The sequence below is a fragment of the Oncorhynchus keta genome, chromosome 28, assembly GCF_023373465.1.
Source record: "Oncorhynchus keta strain PuntledgeMale-10-30-2019 chromosome 28, Oket_V2, whole genome shotgun sequence".
Lineage (NCBI taxonomy): Eukaryota > Metazoa > Chordata > Actinopteri > Salmoniformes > Salmonidae > Oncorhynchus > Oncorhynchus keta.
Genome location: NC_068448.1, coordinates 21,570,119 through 21,582,551, shown reverse-complemented (window position 1 = coordinate 21,582,551; position 12,433 = coordinate 21,570,119). Strand labels below are relative to the sequence as shown.

Genomic DNA, 12,433 nt, shown 5'->3' with positions numbered 1-12,433 from the left:
TATTGCAAAATTATTATAAACTGGTTACCAACGTAATTAGAGCAGTACAACAAACATTTGTGTTATACCCATGGTATACGGTCTGATATACCATGGCTTTCAGACAATGAGCATTCAGATTGAACCCAGTTTATAATACCCATCTAAACCATCGCAGTTGTACTTATAATGTTCAGAATTGGGCTTGTTTCATTACTTTCTCAGGGGGGAAATCATACATATTCGGCACACACAGTGTTGTTCCAGGCCATACAAACGTATGTGTGTGTCTGTGTGCGTGCGTTGGCACATATTTGATATTGTAGTACACTCTTAGAAAAAGGGTTCCAAAGGGTTCTTCGGCTGTCCCCATAGGAGAACCCTTTTTGGGTTCTAGATAGAGCCCTCTGTGGAATGGGTTCTACATTTTACCCGAAAAGGGTTCTACCTGGAACCAAAGGGTTATCAAAGGGTTGTCCTATGGGGACAACCAAATAACTTTTTACCGTAGGTACTAGGTCGCACCTTCTTCTAAGTGTATTCAATATGTTTCTGTGTGAGACTGTGCAGTTACCTTATTATCTCACCATCATGCTTTGTTTACAGACTATAGATAAAGATTTCAAGTGGGTTGAAAATGACTGACGGGCAAGGAGGGCAGAAGAGGTACAAAGAGTGGAATATCTCCAGTCAGTGAAACAGAAGACATTCCCACAATGCTCACAAAACATCATTCCTCTGCCTACCAGCACTCTTAATGCATACTAGAGTAAACCAGCATGAGTTCTCTGTTTAATGTAATGATGGTCAATACTAGCTTAATCCCAGATCTGCAAAGGTGGAAAGAGTACAGAAATATCCTACTCAAGTAGAAGCACTGTTAGTTTAATGACATTTTATTAAAGTAGATGTCAAATTACTGGTGTAAAAAAACTGAAATAAAAAAAGTAGCAAATTTAAAATAAAATAAAAGTAAAAATAAAGAAGTTACTTTTCAAATAAAAACATTGACTTGATACTTAGCTAATTTCGCTAAGGTTACCTGAAAGTTGTTAAACATGATCTTTTCCATGCATTACATTAAAAAGAAAGAGAGGAAATTAATATTCAGTGCAAGGAACTAGGAACTAAGTTCAGTGCAACAATGCACATCACATGTAAAAACTAAAATTTGTCAAAATTATACTATTAATATTAGAAAATAAAGTAAACATTCAAAGTGTATTTATGATTTTAAAAAGCAATACAAAATAAAGTACTAAACAATAAAGTTGACAGACTTCAATATACTTCAGACTCCAGAAATAAACATAATAATAATAATATAATAATAATAATAATATAATATAATAGGATTATTAATACATAATAATCCTGCACCCATTCATTACCCCCTTCGTTACTTGTTACTTGTCCGTGGGAACGGTGACATTCACTCACTCCCCCATTCACACACACTCACACCCCTCTTTCCACTCACTAAATCACTCACTAAATCACTTGCTCACTCACTCACTAAATCACTCACACAAACACACACACACACACAAACTCCCCTTTCACTCAATTACCAGGGGTGGAAGAGTACTCAAATATCCTACTCAAGTAGAAGTACTGTTACTTATATAACATTTTACTCAAGTAGAAGTAAATGACTGACTTTGAAAAAAATACAAAAAAGTACAAATATCTGGAAAAGCTACTAAATTATAGTAACGAGAGTAGTTGTACTAGTTACTTACACTCTGCAGATCTGTTTGTGTTTTTGCCCGCTCCATTGTCATTGTCAAGTTGTTTGGCATAACTATTCCTAGTTGGCAAGAGAGCAGAAACAGACCGGTACCCAGGCTAGGTCAATACAGGTACACTCAGAACACTACTGATACTTCTGACATAACATGTATCAGTGTGCAGGAAATAGTATTCGTTGTATTATGACATAATGGCACTTTGTAAAAATAAGCAATTATGCAAACAGTTGAATATGGACCGAATCTTATAATTGTGTGTCCTACATTGATGTTAATGAGAGATTTGCACGAAAACTACAGTCACGTGCAAATTATCAAAGTTATGTATACAGATTTCAATTTAGGATTTGGACCTACACTACCGTTCAAAAGTTTGGGGTCACTTTGAAATGTCCTTGTTTTTGAAAGAAAAGCCATTTTTTGTCCATTAAAATGACATCAAATTGATCAGAAGTACAGTGTAGACATTGTTAATGTTGTAAATGACTATTTTAGCTGGAAACGGCTGTTTTAAAAAAATGGAATATCTACATAGGCATACAGAGGCCCATTATCAACAACCATCACTCCTGTGTTCCAATGGCACATTGTGTTAGCTAATTAAAGTTTATCATTTTAAAAGGCTAATTGATCATTAGAAAACCTGTTTTCAATTAGATATTCCATAAAAAACAGCAATTTCCAGCTACAATAGCCATTTACAACATTAACAATATCCACACTGTGTTTCTGATAAATTTGATGTTATTTTAATGGACAAAAATAATGACATTTCTAAGTGACCCCAAACATTTGAACGGTAGTGTATGTGAAGGTATCCGTCAGCGTGTCTCTCTGTGTGTGTGTGTGTGTTTGTGTTGCTGTCTTTCTCTCTCTCTCGTGTGTGTGTGTGTGTGTGTGTGTGTGTGGTGTGTGTGTGTGTGTGTGTGTGTGTGTGTGTGTGTGTGTGTGTGTGTGTGTGTGTGTGTTTGTACACAGTACAGTACAGTACAGTAGTTCATACATGAGCATGTACTGATTCCAGACACCAGAGGAAAATAAAGACATTTAGTAAATAATCTTCAATATTGTGATAGAAATAAGTTAATGTCAGTGGTTCATGTAAAAAACAAAAATCTTAAAGATATAGTCAGGAAGCATCTCCTAGGCCTACCTCTGAATGTAGATGTCACTGCTGGAAAAAAGCCCTGAATGTATCTTTAAGTGGATTTTGTTGAAATAAACAGCACTTGTCTTTTAGCTAATGTGTGCAATGTGTTTTGTTAGTGTCATATTACTAATTTACTTTCCTTACTACTGATAAAAATCATATTTCAAAAAATATTTTACAAGACAGGTCAGTTAAGAACAAATTCTTATTCTCACTGACGGCCTAGGAACAGTGGGTTAACTGCCTTGTTCAGGGGCAGAACGACAGCTTTTTACCTTGCCAGCTTAGGGATTCAATCTTGCAAACTTTCGATTTGTCTACCTGCCGCTAACCACTAGGCTACCAATCCAATGTTAATCAGTGGGTTGGTCAGTGAGTATCACTCAATATTATTCAATATTTGCTCAAATTTTTTCAACTCAGAGTCCAGTCCATCAAATCAGAATATGATATAAGTATTGCAGGGCTGTAGTGTACTCAGAGCCTATGATACAGTATCTCTATTAAGCACTTATAACAACGTGTTTGTCGGTCAATTAGAGAAACAGAATAATTGCATAATTTTAAAAGTGTGAACGGAAACAACTCACTAAATTGCTTCACTGCACTGTTTCACACTTTGTCTCATAGTACTTAAAAAATATATTTGTGTATTTAACCTTTATTTAACCAGGAAAAGCCCATTGAGACCCAGAGTCTCTCTTTCAAGGGAGACCTGGCCAAGAAGGCAGCAACAATCAATACATTACAGAATTAAAACATACAATACAATACAACATGATTCAGCCTAAAAAAAAGCATTTACACTCCTCTGTAACAGTCTCCTATCAACATTTTAAATTCATTCAATGGCACTAACATATCTAGGTGAAGCCTGGATTGTAGACTATTCCATACCTTTGGTGCACAGGTAAGCCTACTCAAGTGACTTGCAGTCGTCAAGATAATATCGTAATGTATATCTAAATTGCAATAGAGAGTTATTTCTCTAGCACGTTTTTATTTGATAATCAAAGCTTTACCTTGAATATAGTAGATTGAGCCCCAAATAATTCGGCCTGTTTCTGGACGTTCCCCATCACTCTTCCGTTCGATTGGTTAGCGCGCTGGATCGTCATCGCGGCAGAATGTTAAAATCACAGTCGATATTGAAACGCGACTACCGCGGTACTCCCATTGAAGATTAATTACTTCCGACGTTTGGTCTTTGACGCACCGCGCCTGTTGTGCCGCTGACGTCAATCCCCTTCATTTAGACCCCGGATGAACCTGCCAGTGGGGGAAGTGAATAGGGCCATCAAAGCACAGTAAATGAAATTTGGTGGAGGGGGGAAGCTCAAATAAACTCTTAGCAGTGGACCCTTCGGAACACCTCCAAATTGGATTTAAGTAAACTCATGGGGACTGGCAGAATTGAACAGTGGAGCTGGAGCTAGCTTGCTACTGACTAACGTAGTATATAGAAGAAGAAAAAACTTGCTTTTAGCAAGGTAGCTATCGTTACTCTACTGGGATCCGAAGAAAACGTAGTTTTTGAGAGAACAGACGTCTAATTGAAAGGCTTCTACACAAATCCAGTGGCTTGCTTCATGAATTATGTCTGCAACAAGTATTGACCCTCAGGTAGGCAGGCTGTATTTGCCGGGAATATATCCATTCACAGTCAAGAAGGCCTTTAAATTTGATAAAAGGGGCTTATGCGTCCAATCCATCCCTGTTACCATTGCTGAGATATGCGATGCTACCAACTGGCTAGCTAACGTTTACTCAAATGGGGTAATGGTTTGGTAGTTAGCATTTAGCAATGTGGTTTGCTAAAAGTCTGCATTTCCGATTGTTAGGACAACTTTCATCTGTTGCAAAAGTGGTTAACCAGCGCTAGCAAGTTGTTTTCAGACTTAACGACGCCCAATATTATGATAACTAACCCTTTCATGTGCTAACGCTATGTAAAGATTGAGCCTTATATCTGTAGTTAGCCAGCCAGCTAATGTAGCTAAGCGAACTTCTCATTTTCAGTGCGCGTGTATTTTTGTCTAGAAAGTAGAATGCTAAAATGTTGATTTTTTTATTTTTTACATTTAAAACCACCACGTGGACCGAAGACTTCAAAAGGACAAGACGCTAAAGGTAAGAGCACTGTAGCTAACGTTAGCGCTCGTGGCTTTGCTAGACAATATATGTCGCTGGCTGCTAGCTAGACGATGATTGCTCAGCCGGTGGCGGGTCGCGAGTACAGACCATGCACACCAACAATGCACCTGCGGTGTAAATACAATGCTGGCTCTTGCAATACAAAATATTGGTCAAAGATGAAGTCAAGTCGTGCTAGGGCAGGGGGTTCCCAAACCTTTTGGCCTGCTACCTATTTTGATATAAATACAAAAATCGCGACCCCACCGTGTAAGGTGATGTAATCAACGGACCATGTTTACCTTTTTAATTGGGACTATGACAGTCTTTTACAAATCAGTCTGACAGTGCATTTTACAGTATTTCAAAGTATGGTTTTAAGTGACTGAAATGCATATTGGGAAATTCAGAAGATCGGGCAGTTTTATTATCATCTGTGTAGGAAAGATCATTTGTTCTCTAATTTATTCCCTCAATCCACACACAATACCCCATAATGACAAAGCAAAACCAGTATTTTAGGCATTTTGCAACACACCCTGGAATTATTACATTTACATAAGTATTCACACCTTTACTCAGTACTTTGTTGAAGCACCTTTACAGCCTCATGTCTTATTGGGTATGATGCTACAAGCTTGGCACACCTGTATTTGGGGAGTTTCTCCCATTCTTCTCTGCAGATCATCTCAAGCTCTGTCAGGTTTGATGGTTCAAGTCTGGGGTCTGGCTGGGCCACTCAAGGACATGCAGAGACTTGTCCCAAAGTCACTTCTGCTTTGTCTTTGCTGTGTGCTTAGTGTCGTTGTCCTGTTGGAAGGTAAACCCTCACCCCAGTCTGAGGTCCTGAGTGGTCTGGAGCAGGTTTTCAAAAAGGAACTCTTTGTACTTTTCCCCGTTCATCTTACCCTCGATCCATACTAGTCTCCCAGTCCCCCCTCCTGCAAAAAACATCCCCCCAGCATGATACAGCAATCACCATGCTTCACTGTAGGGATGGTGGCAGGTTTCCTCCAGATGTGACGCTTGGCATTCAGGCCAAAGAGTTCAATGTTGATTTCATCAGACCAGAGAATCTTGTTTCTCATGGTCTGGGAGTTTTAGGTACCTTTTCTGGCCACTCTACCATAAAGGCCTGATTGGTGGAGTGCTGCAGAGATGGTTGTCCTTCTGGAAGGTTCTCCCTTCTCCACAGAGGAACTCTGGACCAAGGCCCTTCTCGCCCGATGGGTCAGTTTGGCCGGGCGTCCAGCTGTAGGAAGAGTCTTGGTGGTTCCAAACTTCCATTTTATGAATTGCAGAGGCCACTGTGTTCTTGGGGACCTTCAATGCTGCAGACATTTTTTGGTACCCTTCTCCAGATCTGTGCCTCGACACAATCCTGTCTCGGAGCTCTACAGACAATTCCTTCGACCATATGGCTTGGTTTTTGCTCTGACATGCACTGTCAACTGTGGGACCTTACATAGACAGGTGTGTGCCTTTCCAAATCATGTCCAAACAATTGAATTTACCACAGGTGAACTCCAATCAGGTTGTAGAAATATCTCAAGGATGATCAATGGAAAAAGGATGCACCTGAGCTTAATATAGTCTCATAGCAAAGGTCTGAATAGTTATCTAAATAAGGTATTTCTGTTTTTTTATGTATATATTTGCAAACATTTCAAAAAAAAAATTGCTTTGTCATTATGGGGTATTGTGTAGATTGAGGGGAAAAATATGTAATCAATTTTAGAATAAGCCTGTAATGTAACAAAATGTGGAAAAAGTCAAGGGGTCTTAATACTTTCTGAATGCACTGCAACTGCTAATGGAGGTTTACTGAAGTAACCCCAGTTATATGACCCAAGGATCATTTTCTCTCGCAAATAGTCTACCTAACAGTCATCACACCAGATTCTTTGACATGATTTCAGTGATGCCTTATTTTGCAAGTGTTACAGTACTACAGAACAACATTGCTAACATCAGATTTCTGTTGTCTTCTCATGCTTCTCTAAGCGTGTCTTGTTTTTTCGTGAATGAAGGAGGGGTACTTGTGTGTTTGTCTGTATTGTTAAGTAAGCATTTCACTGTTAGTCTGCACCTGTTGTTTAAGAAGCATGTGACAAATACATTTTGATTTGACAGTGAAAAATAACCCTACTATCAGTCTTTCCGGTTTCAGTGCAAAATGGCTCACTCCACCAGAAGGAAACTGTCCATGATAATGACTTTGAGCCCTATCTCTCTGGCCAATCCAATCAGGTGAGTGACTTTTGAAATCATGGTGTGTATCTTTGTCATTATAGAATATTTTTCAACTTGGCTGCAGGGGTAGACCACAAATCAATACTGTCTCACAGGAGAATATGCTTGGCTACCTTGTTAGCAGATATTACTCCATTAACATCATTACAGATTATGTGTGATGTCGAAGTACTGGTACGCATACCCTTTTAGGTCTAAAGTCAGGGTTGTTGGGGTATAAGCTAACGGTCATTGGAGTATTGGTGGTGGTAGGTCATGTTGTTGACATTTAGTTTAATGTGTCAGATTTAAAAACAAATTGTACTTACACTCCTCTTTTTCTGTCTTCTAGAACAATAGCTACCAATCCATGACTGACCCTTACCTGTCCAGCTACTATGCCCCTCCATTGGATTTCCCTACCCTCTTAGCGAGGCCCCTTGGTCCACCGGTGGCGACCCCCTATCCCTTACCTGACTCCCTATGCGCCTCAGCAATGGAGACCACCACTTCATGCATGACACTGTGTTTGGCCAGCCTGGGGGACTTGCAGCAGCATCTACCCGCATAGGTTTAACTTTTTCCCTGAGAACCCGGCCTTCTCTGCCTGGGGTACCAGTGGGTCTCAAGGCCAGCAGACCCAGAGTTCAGCCTATGGGGGCAGCTACAGCTACCCTCCCAGCTCCCTGGGGGCACACTAGTCCCTGATGGCCAAACAGGGTTCCACAGTGACACTCTGAGCAAGGCACCAGGTATGAACAGCCTTGAACAAGGGATGCTGGGGCTGAAGATGGGTGGGGATGTGTCTGGCAGTGGCTCAGGTGTGAAGAGCGTGAGTTCTGTGATCGGCGGCAGTGGTGCTGTAGCTCAGGCTGTTGCTACAGGCAACGGTGGAACACCAATTGGCATGCCCCTCCTAAGCCCACGTCCTGGGCCGCTATCGCCAGCAAACCAGCCAGGCCACAGCTGCTGAAGGTCAAGGCCAAGCCAGGCATGCCCATGGGGGAGCTCTGCCACCACCGCCCATCAAACACAACATGGACATTGGGACATGGGATAACAAGGGGCCTATAAGCAAAGTGGCCCCTCCGCTGCCCCCCACCACCACCATCAGCAGCTCCACTCTCATAGCCATGCCCACCTTCCCCATGGCCCCCTCCCCTCAGCAGTCCATTCAATCTGCCCAGTCCCTTGTGCAGCAGATGACCATGGGCCCGCCCCCTCCACAGTCATACCAGAACCACAACTTAGGCCCGTCCCCTCAGACCCGCTGGGTTGCCCCGCGCAACCGTAATCCAGGCTACGGAGGGGGCAGCATGGACAGCAGCGGTTCCTCTAGTGGCGGGGGTGTCGGGAATGGAGGGGGTGTTCCTCCAGGTTCTGGCTCAGGTCTAGAGAACCACCCTGTTCTGGAGAAGCTGCGGGCTGCCCACAGCTACAACCCTAAGGAGTTTGACTGGAACCTGAAGAACGGCCGCGTGTTTATCATCAAGAGCTACTCTGAGGACGACATCCACCGCTCCATAAAGTACTCCATCTGGTGCAGCACAGAGCACGGCAACAAGCGTCTGGACTCAGCCTTTCGTGCCATCAGTGCCAAAGGCCCTGTCTATCTGCTGTTCAGCGTTAATGGCAGTGGGCACTTCTGTGGCGTGGCAGAGATGCTCGCCTGTGGATTATGGCACCAGTGCTGGCGTCTGGGCGCAGGACAAGTGGAAAGGCAAGTTTGACGTAGACTGGCTGTTTGTGAAGGACGTGCCCAATAGCCAGCTGAGGCACATCAGGCTGGAGAACAATGACAACAAGCCGGTGACCAACCCAGGGACACTCAGGAGGTCCCTCTGGAGAAGGCCAAGCAAGTGCTGAAGATCATTGTGGGCTTCAAACACACCACCTCCATCTTTGATGACTTCTCCCACTATGAGAAAAGACAAGAGGAAGAGGAGGTTGTCAGAAAGGTAATCAATTATTAGTCTGCTGTTGATCGCAAAGATCCTGAACTGATCATTAATTAAGGATGGGTTACGTCAATGTTTGTAATAATCCAAAACCATAACAAACATCTCCTTTACATAGGGATGCAAACCTGAGTTTGTATTTCTTATTTTGTCCCATCACAGCGAAATGTCTACTGTTTTGTATTTGTTTGCTGCCATTTTATTGCGTTTTGTGCAGTAGGTGTAACCATAACGAAATTCCTCTTCTTTCAACAGACCTATGAGCCAATTCCAATACAGCGAGGGTCCCGACTTGATCAGGTAAAGAATCTTTTCTAAAATGTCAGTTCTATTTGCTTCTGCCCATCGACATTCTACATATGTCTCTAAGGGAATAATATACCATGGTTGTGGGGTAGGCGATTATTAATTTATTTTGCAGTTTTCTAATGGTAACCATTTTGTTTTTTCTTCCCTCCCCAACCAAGGAACACCAAAACCGAAGTAAACCACAATAGAAGACTACTCCTTACAGCTTGATCAACGGTTGTACTTGGATGGACATATTGAAATTTAGGTCATAAAAAAACAAGAGGACATAAAGAAATTTGTAACTTATATTTCTTTTTCTATTTAATTTTGATTACTTTGGCCCACATCAAACTTTGAGCCACCTTGCTCCTGGTCTGGTTCCCAGTCTCCAAGTTGTGTGCACCAATCAAATTGCTCCATCATTTTTAGTGTTCTATATTCTGTATTTTAACCCTGGTCTCCTATTTGTTATACACGCACATCCTTAATTATGATTAATCAAATATCTGCACATCTTTAAAAAACATGCTGCTGATATTCAGTGACTGTTCAACTTGTGGTGTGAGTGTTGGAGAAACTTTAAGTGCTTGTATTGCTTGTTCTGATTTAGGAAGAGTGAATGTGACAACAGAATCTTGACAAATGTTTGATAACTACATGGAACAGTTTTATTTTGCATAGTCAAAAAGAAGTGTTCTGTTTTGCCCTTGTCCATCTGAGAGTGGTTTTGTGGATGGTAGAGGATTGTCTATCCAAAAAGCTTCTGCAAATGATTGATATTATGGATAAAGTGAAAGTTTTTTTTTTAATTTTATGTAAAAAATGTATCACTTGACAAACTATGTGGAAGAGATGTTTTCACAAATTTTTTTCAGAGTGGAGCCTTGGCATTTCTTTCTGACAACAGTGTCAATTAAATGATATTTGCTCTACTGTACCTCAAGTGTGTTAGCAAAAGATTCAAAGGAAAGATGTCTAGAACATCCGCTCTCAAGGGAGGTCCTCGCTTTGTTTTTGATGAGGTGGAAATGCAAACATACTGTTCAGGTTCTTAGCCAGACCGATTGTCTTTTCCCTTATTTTAAATCATGTCTTTCCTTTATCATATCTGTTACATTTCTCTGTTCCCTGTTATTCCAACAATGGGGGTCCCTGTTTAAGTCACTTTGGGACAAAATGTAGCATGTATTGCTTTTTAATTCAAGATTGGCCTGTCATTTTGTTTCTGCGCCTTGTCATTTCCATACGGAATTAAAATGTGGATATTTTTCTTGCTATAACCCTTCCACTTCATCCTCAAATGTTGCTTTAATGTACTGGCAAAGCTAATTGAGAACGCCTGAAATGTGTATCCTTATAATTAATGTTACTGATTTAATGTAAAGTGTATGAAAACCCAGAGAATGGTCTTCATGGTATCTGTGTGATTTCTTTAATTTGGGGGCTTGCTGTACTGTGTATGTCTGTGAAAGACTGAGAGGGAGTGTGATTATTGAGTGAGTCAGATTTATATAATGGTATAGGAAGTGATTCATGATAATATATGAACATTTATGAAAATAAATGTAGAAACAAATGTTTAAGTCACCCCTGAATTAAATATGCATTGTATCAAAGGTCACTATCACATTCTTAGATTTGATCATGGTCATTATTAAAGGTATACTATCTGTTGTAAGTGTTTTTGGTTTGTTCCATTGTGAGTGAAAGGTATCACATCTGCATCTAAGTATGTTTCCCTTTGTAACCCTGTTTCCCTTTGGGGGGAAACTCATTCTTGTTATTCTTTTAGATAGAGAGTGGTGCCTAAAGTATACTGGATGTTGACATACGGTTGAAGTCAAAAGTTTACATACCTTAGTCAAATACATTTAAACTTAGTTTTTCACAGTTCCTGACATTTAATCCTAGTAAAAATTCACTGTCTTAAGTTAGGATCACCACTTTATTTTAAGAATGTGAAATGTCAGAATAATAGTAGAGAGAATGATTTATTTCAGCTTTTATTTCTTTCATCACATCCTAGTGGGTCAGAAGTTTACATACACTCAATTAGTATTTGGTAGCGTTGCTTTTAAATTGTTAAACTTGGGTGAAACGTTTCGGTAGCCTACCACAAGCTTCCCACAATAAGTTGGGTGAATTTTGGCCCATTCCTCCTGAACGAGCTGGTGTAACTGAGTCAGGTTTGTAGGCCTCTTTGTTCGCACATGCTTTTTCAGTTCTGCCTACAAATGTTCTATAGGATTGAGGTAAGGGCTCTGTGATGGCCACTCCAATATCTTGACTTTGTTGTTGTAAAGCCATTTTGCCACTTTGGAAGTATGCTTGGGGTCATTGTCCATTTGGAAAACTCATTTGCGACCAAGCTTGAACTTCCTGACTGATGTCTTGAGATGTTGCTTCAATATATCGACATAATTTCCCCCTCGTGATGCCATCTATTTTGTGAAGTGCACCAGTCCTCCTGCAGCAAAGCACCCCCACAAAATTTCTCACAAGGATGAACCAGACTTGTGGTCTACAATTTTTTTTTCTTAGGTCTAGGTTGCAGTTGTAAATGAGAACTTGTTCTCAACTAGCCTACCTGGTTAAATAAAGGTGAAATTAAATAAAGAAAAGGTTGATTTATTTTGCTTTTCACATGATGTCATGCAAAGAGGGCACTGAGTTTGAAGGTGGTGGCCTGAAATACATCCACAGGTACACCTCCAATTGACTCAAATTATGTACATTAGCCTATCAAAAGCTTCTAAAGCCATGACATCATTTTTTGAATTTAACTAGCTGTTAAAGGCACAGTCAACTTAGTATATGTAAACTTCTGACCCACTGGAATTGTGATACAGTGAATTATAAGTGAAATGATCTGTAAACAATTGTTGGAAAAATGACTTGTATCCACAAAGTAGATGTCCTAATCGACTTGCCCAAATATA

The 12,433-nt window shown here is 40.6% G+C and overlaps 1 pseudogene; it reads left to right on the top strand.

Moving 5' to 3' along the window:
* The first annotated feature begins 3,603 nt into the window (after window positions 1–3,603).
* On the top strand, window positions 3,604–10,348 carry LOC127913247 (YTH domain-containing family protein 1-like; annotated as a pseudogene).
* The last annotated feature ends 2,085 nt before the right edge of the window (window positions 10,349–12,433 follow it).